Source organism: Macaca thibetana, chromosome 3, assembly GCF_024542745.1.
Source record: "Macaca thibetana thibetana isolate TM-01 chromosome 3, ASM2454274v1, whole genome shotgun sequence".
NCBI lineage: Eukaryota > Metazoa > Chordata > Mammalia > Primates > Cercopithecidae > Macaca > Macaca thibetana.
The window spans coordinates 124,031,851-124,056,015 of NC_065580.1; positions in this window are offsets into that span (position 1 = coordinate 124,031,851).

Consider the following 24,165-nt stretch of genomic DNA (forward strand, 5'->3'; position numbering starts at 1 on the left):
TATTTTTAGGGTCTGTCAGTCTACAGGATGTTAAAATGCTAGCATCTCTAATGATTTTTTGTCTAGAAAAGCCAGAGAAAAGTTAAAATTCAACTAATTCAGATCAGTCTATTGCATTAAGTAATGAACACATTATAAATTTGCACATTGCTATTTGGAAATAAGTTGATAGAATGCCTTTAAGGTGCCACCTAGGGCCGGGTGTAGTGGTTCACGCCTGTAATCCCAACACTTTGGGAGACCGAGGCGGGCAGATCACCAGGTCAGGTGTTTGAGACCAGTCTGGCCAACATAGTGAAACCTCATCTCTACCAAAAAATACAAAAATTAGCCAGTGTGGTGGTGTGTGCCTGTAATCTCAGCTACTCGAGAGAGTGAGGCAGGAGACTTGCATGAACCCCAGAGGCAGAGGTTGCAGTGAGCCGAGATCGCGCCATTGCACCCTACCCTGGGCGACAGTGCAAGACTCCGTCTCAAAAAAAAAAAAAAAAAAAAAGAAAGAAAAAAGAAAACAACAACAAAATGCCACCTAGAAGGAAAAGGCCAACAAATTGGTTTAACTCATAATAAAAACTATGTTTCTTATAATGCACTAATTGATTTACTTCCATCAATAAAGACCCAAGTGGTTCAATCTTTCAAACAACATCAGAAGATATTAGAAATCAAATTTCAAATGAGTTTAGAAAACATATGCAAAATATTTAAGAAAATAATCTGCTGGAAGATAGTTGTGGTGATTATTTGGCCATTTCCTCAATGCACATGCTGATTTCAGGAGAGGATACTGAGAAGCTGAGAAGCACATCAGAACTTTGGACAAACTCACAAGGGTAGTGTGATACATTCAGGAGTTCTAGTCTGCTGAGGGAGATCTACTAATCCTTCCCAGGACTTTAGGTCAGGCCAAAATGAACTAAACTCACATCTCAAGGAAATTCTTTCATATACTACAACATGAATGAATCTGTAGGATGCTATGGTAAGTGAATAAGCCAGTCACAAAAAGACAGCTTCCATTATAGGAGGTATCTAAAGGTATCAGACTCAATTAACCAGAAAGCAGAGCAGTAGTCAAAAAGTTAGGAGCCGGCGGGGAAGGGAGAATGAGGAGTTGTTGGTTGTTGAGTACAGAGTTTTAGTTTTCCAGGATGAAAAGCGCTCTGGAGGTGAATAGTGGCAATGGCTGTACAACATTATAAATGTTTTTAATACCCCCAATACACTTAAAAATGGCTAAAAAGACAAATTGTATAGTATGTGTCTCTTACCACAGTAGAAAAAATTGGAAGAAAAAAACTGAATTCTTAATTAAATTAAGATGAGATCAGTTTGCCAGAGTTCCTGATTAACTCCTGAAAGGAAAGCTAATCTCTAAAGGAAAATATCATCCAAGGTTGCAAATAATTTATAAAATCTTAATAGTCATTGACCAGCAAAAATGATGCATAACCAGAAATTGGAGGAGGTAAGATGATACGATATTCAAATAAGAATAATAACATAAAATGAGAGCACACTCACAGAGGATCTGGATAAAAGTATTATCTTGCTGTGTGCAGTGGTTCATGCCTGTAATCCCAGCACTTTGGGAGGCTGAGGCAGGCAGAGCACGAGGTCAGGAGTTTGAAACTAGCCTGGCTAATATAGTGAAACCTCATCTCTACTAAAAAATACAAAAATTAGCTGGGCGTGGTGCCATGCACTTGTAGTCCCAGCTACTCAGAAGGCTGAGGCAGGAGAATCACTGGAACCCAGAGGGCGGAGGTTGCAGTGAGCCAAGATAGTGCTACTGCACTCCAGCCTGGGTGGCAGACCTAAACACTGTCTCAAAAACAAAACAAAAAAATTATCGGACACAGCCTTGGAGAGCTATGGCTATTATGCTAAGGAAATTGAAGATAAGATTGAGAACGTTGGGAGAGAAATAGAAAATATACAGAACAACTAAATGGAAATTAGAAAACTGAAAAATAGAGTAACTGAATAAAAAACTTAATGAAGGAGTTTAATAAGAGACTAGAAACAACAAAAGAGAGAAGTCAAAAACTGGGACACAGGTTAGAAAACTTTCAGAATAGAGCAAACACATTGTTCTTTTTTCTCTCTGACTTTTTCAAGCAATTCTTTTCTGGCTTTTGGCTCTAGTTTCACCTTGCATTTGCTCTGTCCCCGCCCTTGAATAAGTCATTTGTCCTCAATAGATTATTTTTAAAATAATCTATAAAATTCAAAGGAAATTTTTAAAAAATATTTTTTAAAGAATGATGATTGGGAGGCCAAGGAAGTGTGGATCACCTGAGGTCAGGAGTTCAAGACCAGCCAGGCCAACATAGTGAAACCCCGTCTCTACTAAAAATACAAAAAATTAGCCAGGCGCGGTGGCAGGCACCTGTAATCTCAGCTACTCGGGAGACTGAGGCAGGAGAACGGCTTGAACCCAGGAGATGGAGGTTGCAGTGAGCCAAGATCACACCATTGCACTCCAGCCTGGGCAACAAGAGCAAAACTCCCTCTCAACAAAAAACAAAACAAAATAACTATAACAAAAAAAGCAAAGAATGGTGAATACAGGAAAGAGCATCAGAGACACAGGGTACCAGTGAGGAGTCTAAAGTACATGTAATTGGTGTTCCTGAAGAAAAGGAGAGAGTGTGGGCAGAATTCATAGACATGGGGATTATTATACAAATCCCAGGCTGGATAAATAAAAAGAAAATTACATCTATTCACATAGAAATAAAAGTTTTGAAGGGATACAAAAAATATAACTTCACAAATAATACGTTACCAAAAATTAGACTGACACCTGACTTCTTAACAGAAACAATGTAAGACTGATATGAAATGATGTACTTGAAATCACCACAGGGAAAGTCAGAGATACTGGAAAAAATAAGAAGAAAGAAAAGTGGAAAACAAAGCAATAATAGATCTATGTCACAACCATGGAAACATAGAAAAGCTATTGAAGGTCCTTTAATTTTCTGGGATTAAGTACAAGAAAAACTCATTAGAATTTGTTAAGTAAGAGGTTCATATTGCAATCTCCAGGGTAACACATGAAGTAATATTTGAAAAGAATGTAATTTCTAATATAACAGAGATAAACATTGGAATTACAAACAATATTCTGTTAAAAGAAGGTCATAAGTAACAGAAACAGATACAGAATATTTGGAAGAAGTAAAAGAAAACCAAATGTGAAGAAAGTATATTAAACACAAAAATATCAAGTCTCACATTAAATATAAAAACTAAGATTATCAGACTAGATTTTAAAAGATCATGTACTGCTTTAAAGAAATATCTAAATTTATAAGGATATAGAGATGTTGGAAGTGAAAGAATGGAAATAGATGTATAAGAAAACACACAAGAGCATAAATCAAAAAAATAAATAAATAAATAAATTCTGGATGTACTATAATAATATACTACACAAAGATCAAACAAAGAAGGTGTTATTATGCATTATTAGAGATAAAGCTGAACATTATAATAATAATGTTTGAAATCACCAGACAGTTATAAAACTATTCTAAATTTTGTGTGCACCTGATAACACGCTTCACACTACAGAAAGAGGTAATCTATAAAATTCAAAGGAAATATTTTTTTTAAATTCTAACTGTACTAAGGGATTTTCATGTCTCTCTCAATATCAGATAGTCCAATCCAATAACAATTTCGAGAGCACTAAGAACTTACATAGCACGATTTCAAAAGCACACTCATTGATTACAAGCGGCACTATGCCCCCAAACTGTAGAATACGCCTTCTTTTCAAGTGCACAATTGACCATGTCGAATAACAAAGCAAGCCTTGACAAATAGACAAGATTGATATCACATAGAGTATGACACCTGATGAAAGTGCAGTTAAAGTAGAAATCAATCATTAAGAAGAAAGACGAAGAGTAGGAGGGGAAGGAGAAGGAGAAGAGAAGGGAAAAAGGAAACAGCTTGGTCTTCATTTTCCCGGCTGACTTCCCATTCTATTATCCAGAGGGAATGCTGTCAATTATTTTAGATTTGCTTATTTTTCTTTGAACCTACAGTCTTGTTTTCTTCACATCCTCTAACAGATCTATACAACAGCTCTCATTACAATTCTTACACAGTCCAATGTGTCAGTTCCTTGGAGAAATGACTGAGCCTACTGCAGGAGCAGAGGAAATGCAACATGAAACTGGAGCCAACACCAAGAAAAGAAGTGCTTAAAAAAGACAGAGCGAGAAAAAAAAAAAAAAAGAACAATGCATTCAAAAGGACAGAGGAGCCAACCTGAAAGAACTTCTAATGGTAAATGCTGCGAAAATGTAAGCTACAAAATCGTGATACTACTGGATTTTAACACAGAGTACAACCCATGACTGTGAAGCTATGCTGATATAAGTAAACAATAGCATAAAGAATAAGTGGGGGTAAAGGGGCACATCTTTCTTATAGAAGAATATCAAACAGTAATCATGGGAGGAACGATGGAAATAGAAAGTCACCATCTCTGTGGCAAGCTGACCGAAAAACCATAGACTCAGTCTAGTCATGAGAAATCATTAGGCAAACCCAAATTGGGAGACATTCTACAAAATATCTGACCATCACTCCTCAAAAGTTTCAAGGTCATGAAAGCTAAGGAAAGACTGAGAAAGGGTCATAAATGAAAGGGAACTAAGGAGATAAAAGCAACTCAAGGTAATATGGGATCTTGGATTGGATCCTGGAAGAGAAACATCAACGATTTTGCAAAATCTGGGTAAAATCTTTAGTTTAGGTAATAATATTGTACCAATGTTAATTGCTTAGTGTTGGTAAACAGACCATAATTTGTTATATGTTAACATTGTGGGGAAGCTGAGTAAGAGATATATGAGGACTCTAGACTTTATTTGCAACTCTATAAACCTAAAATTATTTCAAAATTAAAAACTGAAAAATAAAAATCAATAAATAGAATTCTTCAAAGGTAATATCATAAATAAACATGTGATGGTTTCAGGAGTGTCATAGTAAGGGTTTGTCAGTGAAATTTCTCTTTCTCTCATTACCTGGAGTTTTTGGATGGAAATTATTCTCCATACCCAAGAGAAACCTAGGAAGAATATGCTGCAAAACTTGCACATTTAAATTTCATACATAGTGTTAATACTCTGGAATTAATTTTTTGTAATTTGTTTCATATGATAATTAATGAAAATGACATAAATATATTTATAATATAAAATGTCATATTTTGATTATAAAATGTAAATCTATCTATATTTTACAGATAATTAAAACATAAATGAAATAGTATCTACCTAAATTTCTCATTTGCAAATACCAGCATTTTGTGAATGTATGTATTAGGTAGTAAAATAATATATTCATTATTCTAAATGCCTATTCTTGTTATTTATATTACATATAGATTGTTCTTTCTAGATACCCATGGAATATTTTTGTGATATCTTATATTTAGATTAATCAATTGTCTTTTCTAATCTATTTTTGCAGTTGAAAACCTGAATGAAAATATTGATTCCTACCTAGAGAAAGATTCTTATGGGAATAAAACTCAGGTTACTTTCTTAAAGATATTGAAAGTAAAATCTGTTTTTATAATGATATGCAGAAAAATTACATGTGTAAATGGAGAATTATTAAATTAATCAAAACACACTGAAAAATAAAAATTATATTTTGAGGTTTATAAAGATAAATTCATTATTATTTTTGAAGAGTCATGCAAAATACCACTATTTTCTCATAATTTAAAAGTACTAACTTAAAAATCTAAATATTATGTAGATCATGTACAAAACACTTTCAACCACTTTGACACTGTTTCAGCATTAATCACATTATTAAGAACATTTTCTTCAAATAATGGTTACACTGATGTTAGCAATATAATTTTTCTTTGGATTGTTTCTATAGATTGTTCTCATATTTGTATATGTAGAATCTCAAAATATTTTTAAAAACCCTCAATTGTGTAAAGAACCTTTCAATAAATATAGATATTTTAGTCTTGGTAGTATACTAGAACTAATTTTGAAAGTAAGCTAAGGAGGTCAGCAATGTAATATCGATAATTTTTTCAAACTTACATTAAAAGTTCAAGATGCAACTTTTTGAGGGACCATATTTTTGCTATATCTTTCAAAACATACACATGTACACACACACAGAAATAGCATATTTCAGTTACAGATTTATATTTATGTTGTTTAAAGATAATCCCTGATATAAGTAATATCTTGACAATTTGGGAACCACCACCCAAGGTTTAAATTTTCAGTAAATCAGAAAGTGTAGTTACAAGTTATTGCATGTAAGGTTTTAATACAGGTGTTCAAATATGAGCACTAATAAAGCTCATACAAACATGTTTTATTTCTGTATTCCATTACAAATATACCGTAAACACAGACAGAAATCACAAATGCTATTTTTGGGGCTTTTTCTGGTTGAAATTTCTACTAGCATCACTGTGTTTGGGATGTGATATTGACAGGCACCAACCAAGGAAGCTGTCCAGATGTGTGGCTTCTTATAAGTGCTTTGTGGGGGTCACCGATCCTTTTTGTTTTGGTTTGGTTTAACTATTTCAGAGCTGGTTAGCATGTGGCTTCTTTCTATGTGATGCCAAACCTAACATTAGATAAACTCTTTGTTGAGGACCCTTATTAGTAATTGTTCTTGTTTTGCATGCCTAGCTAGTGTCTACATTCAGCAGGAGGTACAAGAAGAACTGAAGTCTCCTCCATTTCCACCACTTATCTCAGAGTTACTTTCAGGAAGGGCCCTTGGCCTGGGCAGCTGAAGAATCAGCACATTCTGGCCTGACTTTGTAGACAGATCTGCCTTGCAGACAGAGCTCAACAGACCCCCAAAGGGCTGTGCCTGAGAAATGTTTGTAATGAGACCAGCTCCTACCCAGCCCACTTTTTGGCATAACCTGTTTCCCAGACTCCCTTTTTGTACCCCAGGAAATGCATTGCCCCTTCCTTAGGTCCTGACTTTAAACGCAGAGACCGTGTCATCTGAGGAACTCTCTGTTTCTTCAGCCCATTCCTGCTGCTTGCTGTACACTGAGGTTTTGAGTGCCAGAGCTTTTAATACTAAATTCACCAACTTTTATAGTCGATACCTTATTATAAGGTATTAATAACATAATATCCTCACCTTAAGGATGATAAAGTGTGAGATATAGCAAAGTTTCTCTTCAAACAGCCTGATCAATCCTTTACTCTTTAATTTCCAGTACCACCCCCCCCCTTCTCTTTCTTCTTCTTTCCTTCTTTCTACTGTTACTACATACCCAGGCATGCCACATCACCAGTGGTGTTATCAGCAACAGTTCCTATTCCTTTCCTTATTTGGGAAAAGACTGACTCCGTAGCTCACCACAGACAACCCCTTCCCCTTCTCCCCTTTCTCCCTTACGTGCCCACCTTAGCTAAAAAAACGTTTAAATATTTAGACAATCGGGTCTAGCTTAGATTGTGAGGTCTGACCCCAGCCAATGGGGAAAGGTCAGAGGAGCAGAATTTGTGTCTGGAAAAAAAACTTTCACTCTCTTCGTTCTGTGTGCTCTCATGGTGACCGGCCATATGGGATGCACTCCGCTGCGCAGAAGGAAATTTGCTTGCTGAGAAACCCTTTGTCTGAGTGCTCGTTTTCCTTACGACTCCAAGCTCTATTTCTAACATAAAGTTTGTGACAAGTTCCTCATGCACATTTACTGCAAATGTTAATCTATTTTAAATGCAGTCAATAGAGGGAAAAATAATTATCTTTAAGTGTTTTTATTTAAAGTGCACATCAATGACAAAGGTCAGTAGCAAAAATTAGTTTTACATAAATTTTTCTATTTTTTACAAGTGATGGTTTTAAGTCTAAAAACAATTTTACTCTTCTCCCTGAAGGACCCTAATCCAAGTAGACAATGATTTTTACACTCTGTCAGTAAACACAATTCTTAAAAATTTTTGTAAGCAAACATGTCAGTCTGAGAGAGATACCTGTAAGGAGAAATATTTAGTATACATAATTTAAAATGGAGCAGCTAAACTAAGTTTTTATAGAGATATTATATATTGCTTAACTTTTTATTAGGTAAAGGATTTTGTATTTCTAACATTAATAAAGCAAATGTTAATAGCATTATCATCACATACAAAGAATTATTACTGGCATCATTAAGATAGTTTTAAATAATATTTTTATATGTTACTCTCCCTGGATTGTAACACCATAACTTAATTTAATGTAATTTTGTTCAGCTGTATAACCCTAGACAGCTACCCAACTTCTCTTTTCCCTAGTTTTGCTATCTGGGGAAGGAAGATAGAGAAGGAAGACAGGAGGCCCTGCATCAAAAGACTGCAGTTAGAAAAAAAAAAAAAGTAATAACATAAAACGCACCAAGAAAAGCATCTGACACACATCAAGCCTCAAAGAATTGTCCATCATCATCACTGTCATTTATACTATAAAAGCCCATTTATCTTCTATTAAAGAAAGAAACAATTATTCTAACTCTTGTTAAAGATGGTCAGGAAGGCCGGGCATGGTGGCTCACTCCTGTAATCCCAGCACTTTGGGAGACTGAGGCGGGTGGATCACCTGAGATCAGGAGTTCAGCACCAGCCTGACCAACATGGGGAAAGCCCGTCCCTACTAAAAATACAAAAATTAGCCCAGCCTGGTGGTGGGCGCTTGTAATCCCAGCAACTTGGGAGGCTGAGGCAGGAGAATCATTTGAGCCTAGGAGGCAGAGGTTGCAGTGAGCTGAGATCACACCACTGCGAGACTCTGTCTCAAAAAAAAAAAAAAAAAAAAAAAAAAAAAGATAGCAAGACTTTCCTCAGAACCACAGGGATGAGCATATGGATTTACAGCCAAGGAGCAGGGCAGGGGTCGTGGGACAGAAAATGACTAAGAGGAAAATCAGGGTGAGTAGGATTCTGGCTAAATAAACCTGAAAGGATTCTTGCTGCAGGCAGGCCAGGGTGATCAGACACCATTTGGAGGATGGGAGAGGATGAAGAATTTGACCCAATATCCAGGGTGATGTAGTTATCATTGGTGTGGGGGCTTCCTAAAGTGACTTAGCAGGATCTTTTAAACCTGGGTGACATGGATCTGACAAGGACAGACACTAGAGGCCGACATGAGTGTTTTTTTTTAACTTATGAAAAGCTCATTGTTGTTGGTTGTAATAGATGTAGTTTATCCAATCTATATTTTTATTAACTGTCACCTACCAAAATATTGACTCAAATCCTGCAGCTATTTTATTTCGGGCTTTAAATTGATCTAGTGTTCCCTGTGGGACTCTAATTGCATAAATAGACATGAGCATCAAAAGACCCATAAGGGGCTCCTCTCGCTTTAGGGTATCTTATTTTTCCTCCTTCTGGCTGATGAAATGCCAGGGTGAAAGGGATAGCCAATTGGACTAATGCACAAATGCCACTCCAGTTATTCAGCAGAGTGCCCAGTAAAGGTCCACCACAATACCACCACACATCCACTCAGGGATGAACAAGGACTGATTGATTGATAAGCTCTTGAAAATTCTTAAGCTCACTGCATCCCTTCAGGTCTCCAAGGAACGCTCAGTTTTCTCCCTGTCATGAAAGAGACGAAGTGAACTTAGTGTTGGGAGACGAAAGCTGGATAGCCCTTCAGGGCTGACCCGCAGGGTGCTGGATTTCAGGATATAGCAGAGAGAGCTTGGCACGACTTGTTACTCCAGGCTGTAGAATCCTGAAAAAGAGCTACCATGCACCCACACCTGGTCTACTGGAGTACTACCTTAGTGGAAAGGGGACAATCTGGACCTCTGGCCTGCCATGTGCACAAACGTAACAGCTTTTGTTTAATGTATGGACGAATATTTGATCTATTCCAACCAGGCATTTGTATCTTGGTATCCTGTCTTAATTGCCAAAGTTTGTTTTACGTCTTTAACTTCTATGATCCTCTAGTAAAATGAATGTATGGTTTTAGGAAATTACAAAAACCGGTTGGGGCAGTCCATCCTTGCTGTTTAGTGGTCTGCAGAACGTTGGACTAACTACGGCATAAAAACTTTACATCGAGGGGGCGGGGCAAGACTCCTGGTTGACACTGGGGTCTTTATCGAAATCTCCCCGGATTAAATGGTTTCAATTTACTAATGCCAAGTCTGAGGAGAGTCAAGAGGGACAGAGGTACTTTTCTGAAGTAGAAAGCTGTCTTTGACTTGGCGAGTCCCCCAGGGTGTAACAAGGCAAGCATTAAATGTAATAGTTTGAGGTGAAATTAACTTGGTTATTTCACCAAGAAGAAAAAGTAATAGAATAGATGAAAGAGTTACATTTTTCTCAGCTTTAGTTTGGTAGGGTTTTCCCCTGGGACTGTGGCCTGTGACTCTGGAGGGCATGGTTCTTCGCCTTGGGTGTGAGTCCATCCCTTTTTCTCTATACAAACAGCAGTCTTGGTGGTTAGCAGCACAAGGTGGGGTCCTTCCCAGGCTGGCTCAAGTTTTTTTTTTCTTTCCACCCTTTAATTAGAAAGTGGTCTTCAGGCTAGTGCTAGTTTACCAGAAATTTTAGGAGTGGTACCTGCGCTAAAATACTTTTAGTTTTGAGGGAAAGGGAAGTGAAGATAAACCAAGTATATAATTTTTAAGAAATTAACCTTTTGTTTTAAATGTGGGGACAGCAGCAGTGGACTTTATAGTCCTTGGTGCCTTCTTACTGAGAAATTTCCTTTAGCACTTATTTTTATTAGTTTTTTAGACCAAAGAAAGCCAAACACCATTTTATATTTGACAATGCTTCCTGTATGATTTTTATACCAGACAAGCTAAATTTCACCTTTATAGTAGTGTGTTATTAATGTTAAACTTAGTTTTAATAAAACTTTGTAGACATATATATTCAATTTTTAATGTTTGACCATAAGGTAAGATTTTCATAGACTCTTTTTAACCTTTTATAATTTTTGTTAAAGAGCAGGTTAGTGCTTTAAGAAAAACCCATTGTGTTTTTATTTTAATGTTCAGTTCACAGAAAAACTGGATGATACACTTTTAACTTTAGCCAGTATGGTTATACACAGAATGTCCTTTACAATTAACGTTTTAAAACTTGCTTAAGTCTTCAAAACAATTTTTTTAACTTCTTAATGTAGGTGAAAATCCACATTCTTATGCCTCCTTATAATCCCTTTACCAAAGGTATATTTTATTTTCCTTATACACCTTGCACATAAACTGTTACTTCAATAGTATTTAGGAGGCCTAATTACTTTTAATTTTTGCAACATTTCTTGCATAAATTCTTTTTTTATATATAACTTTTTTTCTTTCACAACTTTCACAGACAATTCTTCGACATGCCTTAACTTTCTGGCTTATTACAAACATTTCTTTCTTTAAACAACCAGTTAATTTATTTCAGGACAAGAATTTACCATATAACATTCTTTTCACATAAATCCTGCCCCCCCCCCCTTTTTTTGCCTTTTTTTGCGAAGATAACCATTATTTTCCAAAGTGAACTTCCTTTATGTCTGTGGACTAGACTGTCTAAGGTCACAAGATTAGAAGTTGCTATAATACATGTTACGCTGTTAACTTTTAGCAAACTTTACTTTTGTTGAAAACCTTGTAAGTTTGGGATTTCAATTATCCTTTGCTATTAATAAGACCTTGTTTAGTCCAAATTAACTTAGAATTTGTATAGATGGATTTTTTTTTTTTTCCTTCAATTACCTGGGAGGAACCATTTATCCTCCCATCCTGAAGGGTTTAGATCCCCTGTTAGGAAACCTGCGGGGTTAAGGGAATTTTCAGTAGTTAATGTGAAGTCACCTTTTTCTTTTTTTTTTTTTTTTTTTTTTAACTTAGGATACTTCAGAACTGGTGAGGTGTGCTCACAGTGAGGTTTCCTCTAAAAGTTACTTTTCTACCTTCTTCTGTTAGCAAAGCAGTTGCCACTACACATTAAATGCATTTGGGCCATCTGCGGGTTACTGGGTTAAGGATTTTTGATAGGAAGGCCTCAGTACTTTTGGGATACGCCCTTTTTTACAATGACAACAAAGTGGTATTGGAGTGTTAATAGGGCTACTGAGAATACCTTTAATTATCCATTATAAGTTTTAAATTTACCTTGGCTTTTAAAGGAATAGGGTACACTGTTTTTATTCTTAACTACTTGTATATCTCTATCTTTCTTTCTTTCTCTCTTTGACTTTTGGTTTCCTTCTCTCTTTGACTTTCCGTTTGCCTCTGTCTCTTCCTCTCGCTCTACCTCTCTCTCTCTCTTTCTTTGACTCGCTCTTTGTCTTTCTGTCTCTTTCCTCTCTCTCTCTCTCTCTCTCTGCTGGTCTTTCCTTTCCTCTGCCAGCTGCTTATGCTGCTGTTCTCTCAACCACTGTGTGTGGGTGGGGGGCATCCAAAACCAGCTGTAACCAAGTGTCTATGTACAGGAACTGGTCTGGGGGCCCTGGCTTACAGGTTATCTTGTGCCATACCTTTGAAACAAGGGACATGTCCAGGCTTCCTTCTCATGGTCAACCAACATCTAATGCTGGCCAGTGTATCTCACACAAAGTTCTAAGTTTTCCAGGTGTCATAGTAACTCCATAGTCTCCCTTAAATTCCTTTTTGAAAATTTTCAACATATTTCCTAGTGGGCTGGGCTCACTTTGTGCCTGACCCATGCTTCCTCGAGACAAAACACCATGCTCATACCACACGCACATCACAAAACAAAGAACGGGTATAAAGGGCACACACACACTTTTACAGTTTACATCAAACCAGAATCAAAACCAAAATCAGAGTATCAAGGAATCCAAGCCAGGTCAAAACCAAAACTAAAATATCAAGCAATCCAAGTCAAGTCAAAAGCAAAACCAAAGTGCCGGTACAGGCATGCTGTCATGATCAGGCCATGCTTCCACTCAAATGGAGTGGGCAAGTTCCAAAGACCAGTCTTACCAAGTTTCAGATGTCTGGACTCCAAGTGCCAAGTTCCTTTCTGGTGTTCAGCCACTGCGTTGATCCCCCATGGGGGCCTGCCACGCACTGCTCTGGTGAGGCATTCCACCCGGGCAATTGCCTACCCAGGAGCACTCTCAGGATGTGTGTCACTCAAGCCGGCCAGAGTCCCCTGCAGGAATGCTCCACAGGGCAGGCCTAAGCCACCTAAGGGGCTGCCTTGACCATCCATTAATCACCTCGCTTGCCGGTCAGGGAGCCAAGAAATGTAGCAGGACGAGCCATAGACAAAATTCCTCAGACACCGAGTTAAAGAAGGAAGGGCTTTATTCGGCCGGAAGCGTCGGCAAGACTCACGTCTCAAAAACCGAGCTCACAAAGTGAGCAATTCCTGTCCCTTTTAAGGGCTGACAACCCTAAGGGGGTCCTCGTGAAAGGGTCATGATCGATTGAGCAAGCAGGGGGTACGTGACTGGGGGCTGCATGCACTGGTAATCAGAAAGAACAGGACAGGGATTTTCACAATGTTTTTCCAGACAATGTCTGAAATCTATAGATAATATAAGCAGTTACGTCAGGGGTTGATTTTTAACTACCAGGCCCAGGCCGCAGTGCTGGTCTATCTGCCCATGGATTCCATTTCTGCCTTTTAGTTTTTACTTCTTTCTTTGGAGGCAGAAATTGGGCATAAGACAATATGAGAGGTGGCCTCCTCCCTTAATCTTCCATCCCAGAGACCACCTGAAACATGCATGCTGGATATGAGCAGAAAGGGGTGAAAACACCTAGGCAGAAACGAGAGCCTTTTCACATGTCCAGTAATCATTGGCTCAGCAGTTAAAATGTCAGAATGTCGCTAGGTGCATGCCTAATAACGAGGTGAAGAGCGCAAAGGAGATATTACTGAGATACACGGGCATGCGAAGTACAGGTTTATGGCCTTCCTAGGGTGATGGGAATAAGCAACGCTGCCATTAGGTGGAATTTGTATCCAGTATGGCGAAGGGGCGTGCCCATCAACTAACAGTAAGGGGGAATCCCACAAAATCCGGGCAGGTTCCAGGAGGGGAAAAGGCAGAGACTCATGGCAGAAGCAGGAAAACAGACAAAACCAAAGGAGGAGATTTGACACAAAGAGGCAGGAACGTCAAGAAAGTTTAACATCATGAAAGACAGCAAGGCAGCTGTCTTGGGACTGTTGGCTCATTTTCTCTTTGGAGCAGCCCACTCTGCCTCCTCTTTCAGAGTGGACTGTCTTGGCTACTACTTAACCCCTGCTGCTACTGCTGCTGTCTTTCCAGCAGGGCCAGCACTCACCTCTCCTGGAATGTACTTTTATCTCCTTAATAAAACTTTTGCTTACGTTACTATTTGTCTCTTGGTGGAATTCTTTCTCCTGAACTAGACAAGAACTGAGGATTCCTGCACTTCTAGGTAACAAAGGCAGAGTCTTTGTCACCCTTGGTCAAAACTGGGCTTCCTAACGTAGCACTTATAGTTCTTCTGGAGGTTGCTGAAACAAATTGCCAGAAATGGAGCAGCTTAAAAAGGAGAAATTGATTCTATCACACTTTAGGAAGCCAGAAGACTAACACCAGAGTGTCAGTGGGGTACATGCCCTCCAAGGGTTCTAGGGAAGAACTTTTCTTGCCTCTTTTATTGTACAGAGGCCGCTGACTGTTCCAGGGTTTTCCTGAGTGTTGGTCACATCACTGTGGTCACTCTTTCCCTCTCATGTCAACGTCTCTGCTCCATGTCCCTCTACTCTGTGTGTCTCTTACGAGGACGCTTGTCACTGAATTTAGGACTCAGATAACTCCCTATAGCGTATTTCCAAACTCAATGCAGAACTGAATTTTAAATGCTGTTTCATTTTTTTCCAGTCTGCAAGCTTTCCTTTTCTTTTTAAAATGAGTTAATAAAACTTATTAAGATAACCTAATTATGCCAAATACTCTAAACGTATTTAAAGTAAATGCACAGAATTCAAAGATAACAAATATCTGAACATAAGTTGTTTGCAGAAGCCTAAGTGATATATTTAAAACTTTTTTTCTGCATCGTTTACTCTTCATAAGAGTTTGGAGCTAAGAAATCCAGAGCTTTTAAAAGGTCCTCTTCCAACCTGTCCCATAGTCATCCAATTCTAAACTATTTTAGGTTATTTTTGTTTCAGAGACAGATATTTAATGTTGTAAGAAATGGCAGTCATGATCCAAATGGAAATATACTTAAATCACCTTAATTGAGTTGAATCATCCAGCTACTGGGAATTTTCATGTGGAATTTTCCCAGGTAAAGAAGCACAAATTGTTCAAGCACTTGAAATTCTTGAAATTATTTTTGTACTTTCCCTCATTCGTGAAGTTTTTACATCCTTTTTTCCCTAGTTTTTTTGTTGGTTTTATCATTTTCCCTTTCTTTCAAACTAACTACAGTGGGAACATAATTCCTTATTTTAGTCAGAAAAAGAAGTGAATTCATGTAAGCGTGTCATGGGAAATCTCTTATCTTGAGAAATAGTTTACACCACCTGCCTTTTTGCAATCAGATGCATTTCCTGCATTTCTGACTGAGCTCCATAAACTCATCTGTGAATTTGGCTACGGACATTACATTTCAAAGATTACCTGAGTGTAAATAGCGGGCAGGGATTTCTTTGTAATCTACAGTGAGTATGCAACAGAATGCAGATTTCAACCTCATTTTTTTCTTTTTCCTGACTCAAGAGCTAGATTGAGTATCTGCTATGTTCTGTGCTATTCATTTAAAAATTAAATATTTCTAAGTTGAATTAAAACATAAACATCCCAGGACATACACTGTTTATGAGAAATATGCCTTAAGCAAGATAGAATCAGAGTAAACAGCTAATGTACACAAGGTGAATATCAATTTTTAAAAAATGAATGGATGACAATATTCATATCAAAAGAACACATAATTTTTCAAATAGTGTTATATTTTATTAATAATGTATACACTCACAAAGATGAAAATGGCAAAACCATGTTTTTGTGATAAAAACATCAACATATAAAAAATGAAGTCTGCAGGAAATAGATAAAAGAATATTCAAAATCAATATCCTCATGTAAAATATTAGTAAAATTACTTCAGTTAATGGCTGATAAAATAGGAACGTTAAAGAGAGATGTGGTTCTTAAACTATTAAGTAATGGGCTCCTACATCATGAAAGAGACCTCTCTCCAATGTATGATTCTTGTACATTGCTTTATGGGATCCAGGAACCACCTAAGGCTCCAGTTTTGGAAATTCCAGTGAATTGGTTATAAATAATATATACTTAAATTTTTTAAAAAACATAAAGCATATGAATGTCAAATTTTACATTTTAACCTATTGTTCTCATAGAAATCTTATCACTTATTTCAATTTATTTTTATTTTTAAGTGTTTACTTTGGTAAGTTTTTTGAAAGCAGGTGTTATGTCTATTTCACTCATAATAGTACAAAAACTATTATGTAGTATCTATCAATTCTTATTTGATTTTTGTTTTTGGTATTAATCTAGGACTTTATACCAGAAAGAGTCATAGAAACAAGGAATAATGCTGCAGAGTATCCATAGTATCTAGATGACAGTCTCAAAATGCCATCTCATTGAAAGTCACTAGGGCTCTGCAGAGCAAGGTTAGAGTGCAGTCTGGGCAGTACATGTACACAATAAGCATAATTGTCTCATCACAAAAAGCAAGGAAGCTACCACTGATCATCAAAAGGAAACATTTGACAGATTTATTTAAATACATTAACCTATAAAGACACAAAACACACACACACACAAACACACACTCACAAACTAATCCCACAAATATTCATGCACACTTACACCCCTAATTTTTCCCATTTGGATGATATTTACTAATTAACTTGTTACCTAAGTAAATTTGAAAAAAAGAAGCATTTCTCTTTATTTTCTTGTTCACATTTTATCTCAGGAAACCATAACATTGATGATGATATATGGATAACCAAATAGTTGATGATGAAATGTGTCCTCTATAGAATATTTATTTTATATAAAGAAAAGGAATGAAAGAATTAGAACAGACCCTATTGAGCTAATGGATTCAGTCAGTGGTCATCAATAGCTGCTTATACACACATAAAGTGAGACAAGCATTTACCAACTGGCTCCTTTAGAGAGGCAGACAATGCCAGCTATGACACATTCTCGTGAAAATATCAAACCTGAGTTTGATTAAGATCCTGGATACAATCACGAATCTCTAACAATTACAGGGATCGGAGGAACATAGGAAGTGGCCCCACAGTGATGCAGTCAGCAAAGTCCAGGCTGTGGAAAAAAAAAATCTACAGGACCATAAAATTTAAGTCCTTCAATGAATAATTTGAAAAGTTATTAATATGCACCATATAAAAGATTTAAAAGACACACCAACCAATTTCAATATGTACTCCGTAATTTGATAGATTCTTGATTCGAACAAATAAGCTATAAAAACAAATTTAAATAAAGAAAAATGAACACAATGTAACTATATTAAGCACTTACTAATTTTTAGGTTGGATACAAATATTTTATTAAAGTTTAAAAATGGTGATGTTTTGAGATATATTTTGAAATATTTCCAGATAAAACAATATGGCATTTGATTCAAAATAATTCAAAGGGAGTGAGGAAGTTTGTAGGAATAGAGTTGAAATAAGATTTTTCATGATTTGTAAATGTTGTAAAATTATGGCAATTAAATACGGTAAATAGTAGTTTATAGTCCTTTATAAAAATGTTTTTAAAATGTACCTCAAACTAAATGACATTTTTGAAATAACTTGAGTAAAGAATTTTAATAAATGTTTACATTATTCAACTAATTTTTTACAGTTCATTTGCCCATAAATAGACTTTATTTTTGGTGAGTCACATTTATCAAATCTTTCTGAATTATTTAAATTAGTCTTCACAGATTTGTAACTCCTTATTTGCCCATTATTTCTCAGCAATTTAATTTAACTGTTTAATTATCACAAAAAGTATAAGTGATATAATTGTAAGAAATAAACCCAGCTGACTTTTAGTAAGTAAACAGTTCAGTTGCTAGAAAACATGTTGGAAATTTATAAGATGTCCTATTAGTCATTCACTTGCTGGGCATTAGCAGTATGATTTCTCAACGAAGTAAAGATTATTAATCTGGTAAATTGATTAAGCACAAATTTCTCCTACTTCTTCATAATACATCCACAAAAATCACCTGATGTCTTTCTGCAAATCAGGCTTTACATGAAATTACAGGGCCATTGATGCCTAAAGAGTTCAATTATGTGTCATTTTCAAGTCTTCCTTTAATTTTCATCAACAAGAAAATAACATAAAAGGCCACTTATTATATTTGGGGAGCACATCCAATGGTCTTATCCTTGATTCCTCACTTTTTTCTATGTCACAATCGACAGCTAGGCTGGGCACGGTGGCTAGCACCTATAATCTCAGTACTTTGGAAAGCCGAAGTGGGAAAATCGCTTGAGCCCAGGGTTTGAGACCACCCTGGGTATAGTGAGACCCCATCTGTACAAAAGGATAAAAAAGTTAACCAGGTGTGGTGGTGTGCTCCTGTGGTCTTAGCTACCTAGGAGTCTAAGGTGGGAGGATCACTTGAGCCCAGGAGATCAAGGTTGCAGTGAACCGTGATCACACCACTGCACTCCAGCCTGGCTGAAAGAGCAAGACCCCATCTCAGAACATAAACAAAAACAAAAATCCACAGCTAGATTATCAGTTAATCAATTATAATCCAATTTATTACTCTTCTTGACCCAGCAGTTGATGTGAAATAAACTAGTTAAGGACTATTTCTAAAACAAACAAAAGTAATTATAGTGAGGTCAGGGCAGGATCTTTACAATAAGCTTGAAAAGTGATAGTTTTACAGCCCCATGGAACGTACATACTGGAAATGCAGCTTTAGACTTATTCAACATGAAAGACAGCAGGAAAGATCAAAGCCCATTCCAAAACCAGACTTAACAAAAATATCCCCCAGCTATGTGTACTGGCTTCTTGCTGATGTCACCTGCTGAGCAAGTAGCCAACCGGCAAAATAAATTTGCTGAGTGTGTGATTAGGCCAGCACACACGTGCCAGAAGAGAGGGGTTTGAACCCTGCTAAAGGGGAAAAAAAGGAAATAGAAAAGACCCATATCATTCCCCAAGCGCCATGAGTATTGGAGGTATGTTCTTCTTCTTGGGAACAATGTCAGGAGGAATTGACTTCTAGAGTCCTTGTACTACGGATGAGTTTCTATAGAAACCCTTGGACTCTTCACCTTTGGATGCCCTACAAAAATAATATATACCTATCATTAACTTATGGTGATTTTTCAGTTACTCACAAATGCATTTTTATCAACTGTATAAATTGAATCCTCAAAAATATTAAATAAATTATGGAATAATTAAATAGTTTATTCAATTAAGGATAAATAAATTATGGAATAATTTATTTAATATTATTCTGTGAAATATTACATTTGATCCATAAAACCTGCCTATCTAAATGTCAATATAATTTTAATTGCTGCAAGCTAGTATATTTTATATCAAAAAGAATGGCAGGATACAGTAGTATTTAAATAATTACAAAATAAAAGCACTCACCTGAAGCAGCTGTTAAAAATAATAAGCTGAATACAAAATTAGTTCATGTTATATAGCTTATGGAAAAAGTGTGTTGTAGAATGTTGATTTCATGATTATATATTTTTGTAATTATCTGCTCTTGAATATCTGATTTTTATAGCATAGTGTACTATATTTTATCATATTATATAAATTGAAATGTCATGCTATTATGCCAACAAAGCTGCTCATAATGGTTAACTCTGGGTAGATGGATTAGCGGAGTGAGGGTACATTCATTATTTTGACTGCATTTGCATCCAAATTGTTGATTATTTTACAACAAAGATGCATTATTAACGTGGTGTTTAAAAATAAGAGAAAGAAAAACTTACAATCATTCCACCTCATTACAAAATAAATGTACATTATTTTTTAAATTTAGTGTTTTCATGCCTACTACATAGAAAAAATACAAAATAAAAGTATATTACTGCTGCATGCAAATTTTTAGTAAACAATAAAATTTTCAGTCATAACAGTTTCTTTCAGAAAGCTGTTTGCCAGTAAATATGTTTCAATCCATTTTCAAGGAATTTTATTCTTAAGAATATTAATTAAGAAAATAATATCATACTTTAAATATCTATATTTTTCAATCATATTTTTATATTTATAACTAAAATACTAATTGCAACGTGCAAGTGCAATATTGATACAATTAAAAACAAATCATGTATTCTTTGTGAGGCAGTGGTTATAACAAGAAATTAAATTTACAAACCAGATAAACTTCTTTTCATATGAAAACGATGACTATGTGGAACCAAAGCTAACACAGAATGAGCTCTTCATAAGTGTCATGTACTTCTCTAGGAAATGTTACTTTTGCTTATTTCATAGAGAAGAGGTCTTGAGTGTAGAGAGTTCTACTTGCCTGCCCAAGGCCACAGAGGTAATCAGGAACAGAACTTGTATTTTAGACCCATTCTACTGACTTCAAAATATTTTAAAAACATATTTATGATAAAGTAGAGGAATAAATAATTTGCAAAACCAGCAACTGAAAGAACTAATTTAATGTTTGCATATTCAATCTAGTTGTCCTAGATTAGGCTACTATAATAAAATACCAAAATACCATAGTCTGGGTAGTTTAAACAACAGACATTTATTTTGTACAGTTCTGGAGACTGAGAAACTGAAGATCAAGGTGCTGGCCCTTTAGGTCCTGGCGAGGACTCTCTGTCTGGCTTGCAGATGGCTGCCTTCTCCGGTATCCTCACAAGGGAGACAGAAAGGAAATTCTGGTGTCTCTTTATCTCCTTATAAGAGCACTGATGACATCATGGGGATCCCAACCTCAGGACCTCATCTAAAGCTAATTACCTGCCCACCTCCTAATACTATTACCCTGTGGGTTAAGGCTTCAACATGTAAATTTTGGGAGGACACAAACATTTGATCCATAAAATCTGCCTATCTAAATGTCAACATAATTTTAATTGTTGCAAACTAGCATATTTTATAACAAAAAAGAATGACAGAATATAGTAGTATTCAAATAATTACAAAATAAAAGCATTCACCTGAGTCTATTCTTATCATATACTTCTATGAAACTCTGAATTTTGAAATTAATCATGGAATCATAGAACAAATCCAGGGCATAGGAGGCATCTCATTTCCATGTGCAGTTCCACCGGATTCTATGTTCTCTGCACAGAGTTCCCACAGCCAAGCCACTGACACACACACACTAGAGTACCAGGGACTTCCATCCAAGTGCAGACGCAAAAGTATGTCATTAAACGTTAAGTATGTACCTAAACTTTTACAGTTTGCATGATAAGAGTGTAAAGGGAATACATCCTTGGATTTCATAAACAATCAAATTTCGAAACTTGCTTTTTTGAACGTTTCCACGTGAGGTATGATCACTTATATCTTGCAATGCACCCACCCAAAATCACTGGATGAGAATTTTTTTTCCCGGTTTTGTAAAGTCTTTAGCTAAGAAAATATGGCCTTTAATTAATCTCAGATAACTGTATCAAGAGAGTGTTCCTCTTTTTGCTTTATTCACTAAGGAATCTAAATACAAATCTGCCTGATGATAGAAACTTTCTTTAGCTTTGGTTTTATATTTAATTATTCCAAGATCTCTCCTTTATTACTTGACTTTTTCCATTTTGTTCTTGGGCTTCTTGTTTTTAAAATGATATTAAATATTTGTTGTATCTCAAATCATCTTGATTCATTTGGGAAGTCTATATGGTATGTTTTAAAATTATACTTATTTATATATTTATTTTTCAGAGATGGGGTCTCACTGTGTTGCCCAGGCTGAACTCCTGGACTCAAGTGCTCCTCCTGCCTCAGTCCCCTGAGTAGCTGATACTACAGGTGGGTGCTACAGCATCTGGCTATTTTCTGAGCATCATTAAGTAGCTAACAAAGTAACTTACAACTACTAGGCTTTAAAAGGTACCTTGTTTCATTATTATGGAAGACAGAACGTGTCCTATTGCTGAATATCATCTTAAAGAGTATTCAGATTTCAAACAGCATATTAAGCATCAAGATTTTGATGATTAAAAGATACCTGCTTATGACCAATTGGCTGAATTTGAATGGACAGCCACCCCCTTTTAAAACATTTTAAATAAACACAGAGGCTCCTCTTGCCCTTGCTTTCTATACTGATTGATCTAGAAGGGGCCATCTCCATACCTGTGTTGCCTCATGTCCATGTATAAAGTGCAGTGCCACACTTATCTACACAAACCTCCCCACCTGAAGAGAGTAATTTAAAGAGTAAGAGGATTTGCTTATAAATACTGAGTTACTGACGCGCGGTGGCTTACATCTGTAATCCCAGCACTTTGGGAGGCTGAGGTGGGCAGATCACCTGAGGTCGGGAGTTCAAGACCAGCCTGACCAACATGGTGAATCCCCGTTTCTACTAAAAATACAAAAATTAGTCATGCATGGTGGTGCACACCTGTAATCCCAGCTACTCAGGAGGCTGAGGCAGGTGAATCACTTGAACCAGGAGGCAGAGGTTGCAGTGAGCCGAGATCGTACCACTGGACTGCAGCCTGGGCGACAAGAGTAAAAGTCCATCTCAAAAACAAAACAAAAAAAAAAATGAAAAAAAACAACTGAGTTACCTGTTACCATCTGAGACTTAGTTCCTGGAGGCAAGGGGGTCTATGACACGTGCACAGAAAAGTGCAGCTGTATACTGCAGGCTGTGCTATCAGGCAATCTACAGTCTACAGAGCTCGACTCTGCTGCTCACTCTTTGTTAACTTCCAAAATCTAACTTTTTTCTCATTTGTATTAAAAAGAAGGATAATACAACACAGCATTGTTGTGAGGACTTGATTTTTGCAGTACATGGTACATGTAGGCATTAGTTTGTAGGAATTAGTCTAGAGAAGGCTTTTTACATGGTGGCAGCTGCATAAGTGTTATTTCCCTGAATTATTATTTTTTATTTCATTTTTAGTGTGATTTTAATAGTGTATGTTGCACATGTATGTGTTGCTTAACTGTGTATTTGTATTGTATTATAACATGGGCCTTTTATTTAATTTTTTTGAAGATCAAACATTCTCTAAGGTTTAGTAATGGAAAAACAAATTATGTATAACTGAGCAGCTGAGTGTCCATCTAACGTGAAGGGAAACCTTCCTAAAGGGACATCACACTTTTGGGATAGGAAAGAAGCCTGTGTGTAGAGAGTGAGGAGTAAGCACTGGTGGCTGGCATTGTCCTGGACATGTTCTGAGAGGGATTTTATCAGAACGGAGGCCGGAGGGTGAGTAGATCCACCTAGAGCAAGCTGAGCAAGATGGTGCGGTAATGCCTGGGAGCATGACTGAAGCAAAGTGCCTGCCATCCAGGCAGTCACAACACAGTTCTGAACCTCACACCATCTGCACTGGGACAACTTGCTGACTGCATGTCAATTACCTGAGAGGAGCAATCTGCTATGCAGGATCTGTTACCTGCCATTTGATGGCCATGCTCAAAATTCCCCAAGGCAATAAGTCAATGTGCCCCATGTCCAGGGGGTTTGGAGAAAGGGTGCCCACTCTTATTGTTGGGTTAAATTAAGCATGCAAAGAACTTTTTCAACCAAAATAAGAAGATACTACAAGATTAAAACCAACCCATCAAATAGCTATCAGACATATTCAAAGGTAATATTAATACCAACCATTTCATAGATATTTGTGCATTGTAAGAAGTTACTACCAACACATTTATTTTCCTGCAAATGTAAATGTATGCTTGACTCTAAGTTTTCAAGATGCTCTTTAATGAAGTCATTGTTTTACTTATGTAAGATGACTAATATCATTTTACATAGCGCGCTAACCTTTTATTATGCAAATTATAAAAAAGTAAATAATAAAAATAATATCCTATATATGATACAAGGCTTTTATATTTCCTTTCTGTTCCTGTGCATCTTCCATAATGGCATTCTTTTGTTGCCTTTGCCTAAGATATATATATATTTATACACACAAACACACACACACATACACACACATACAT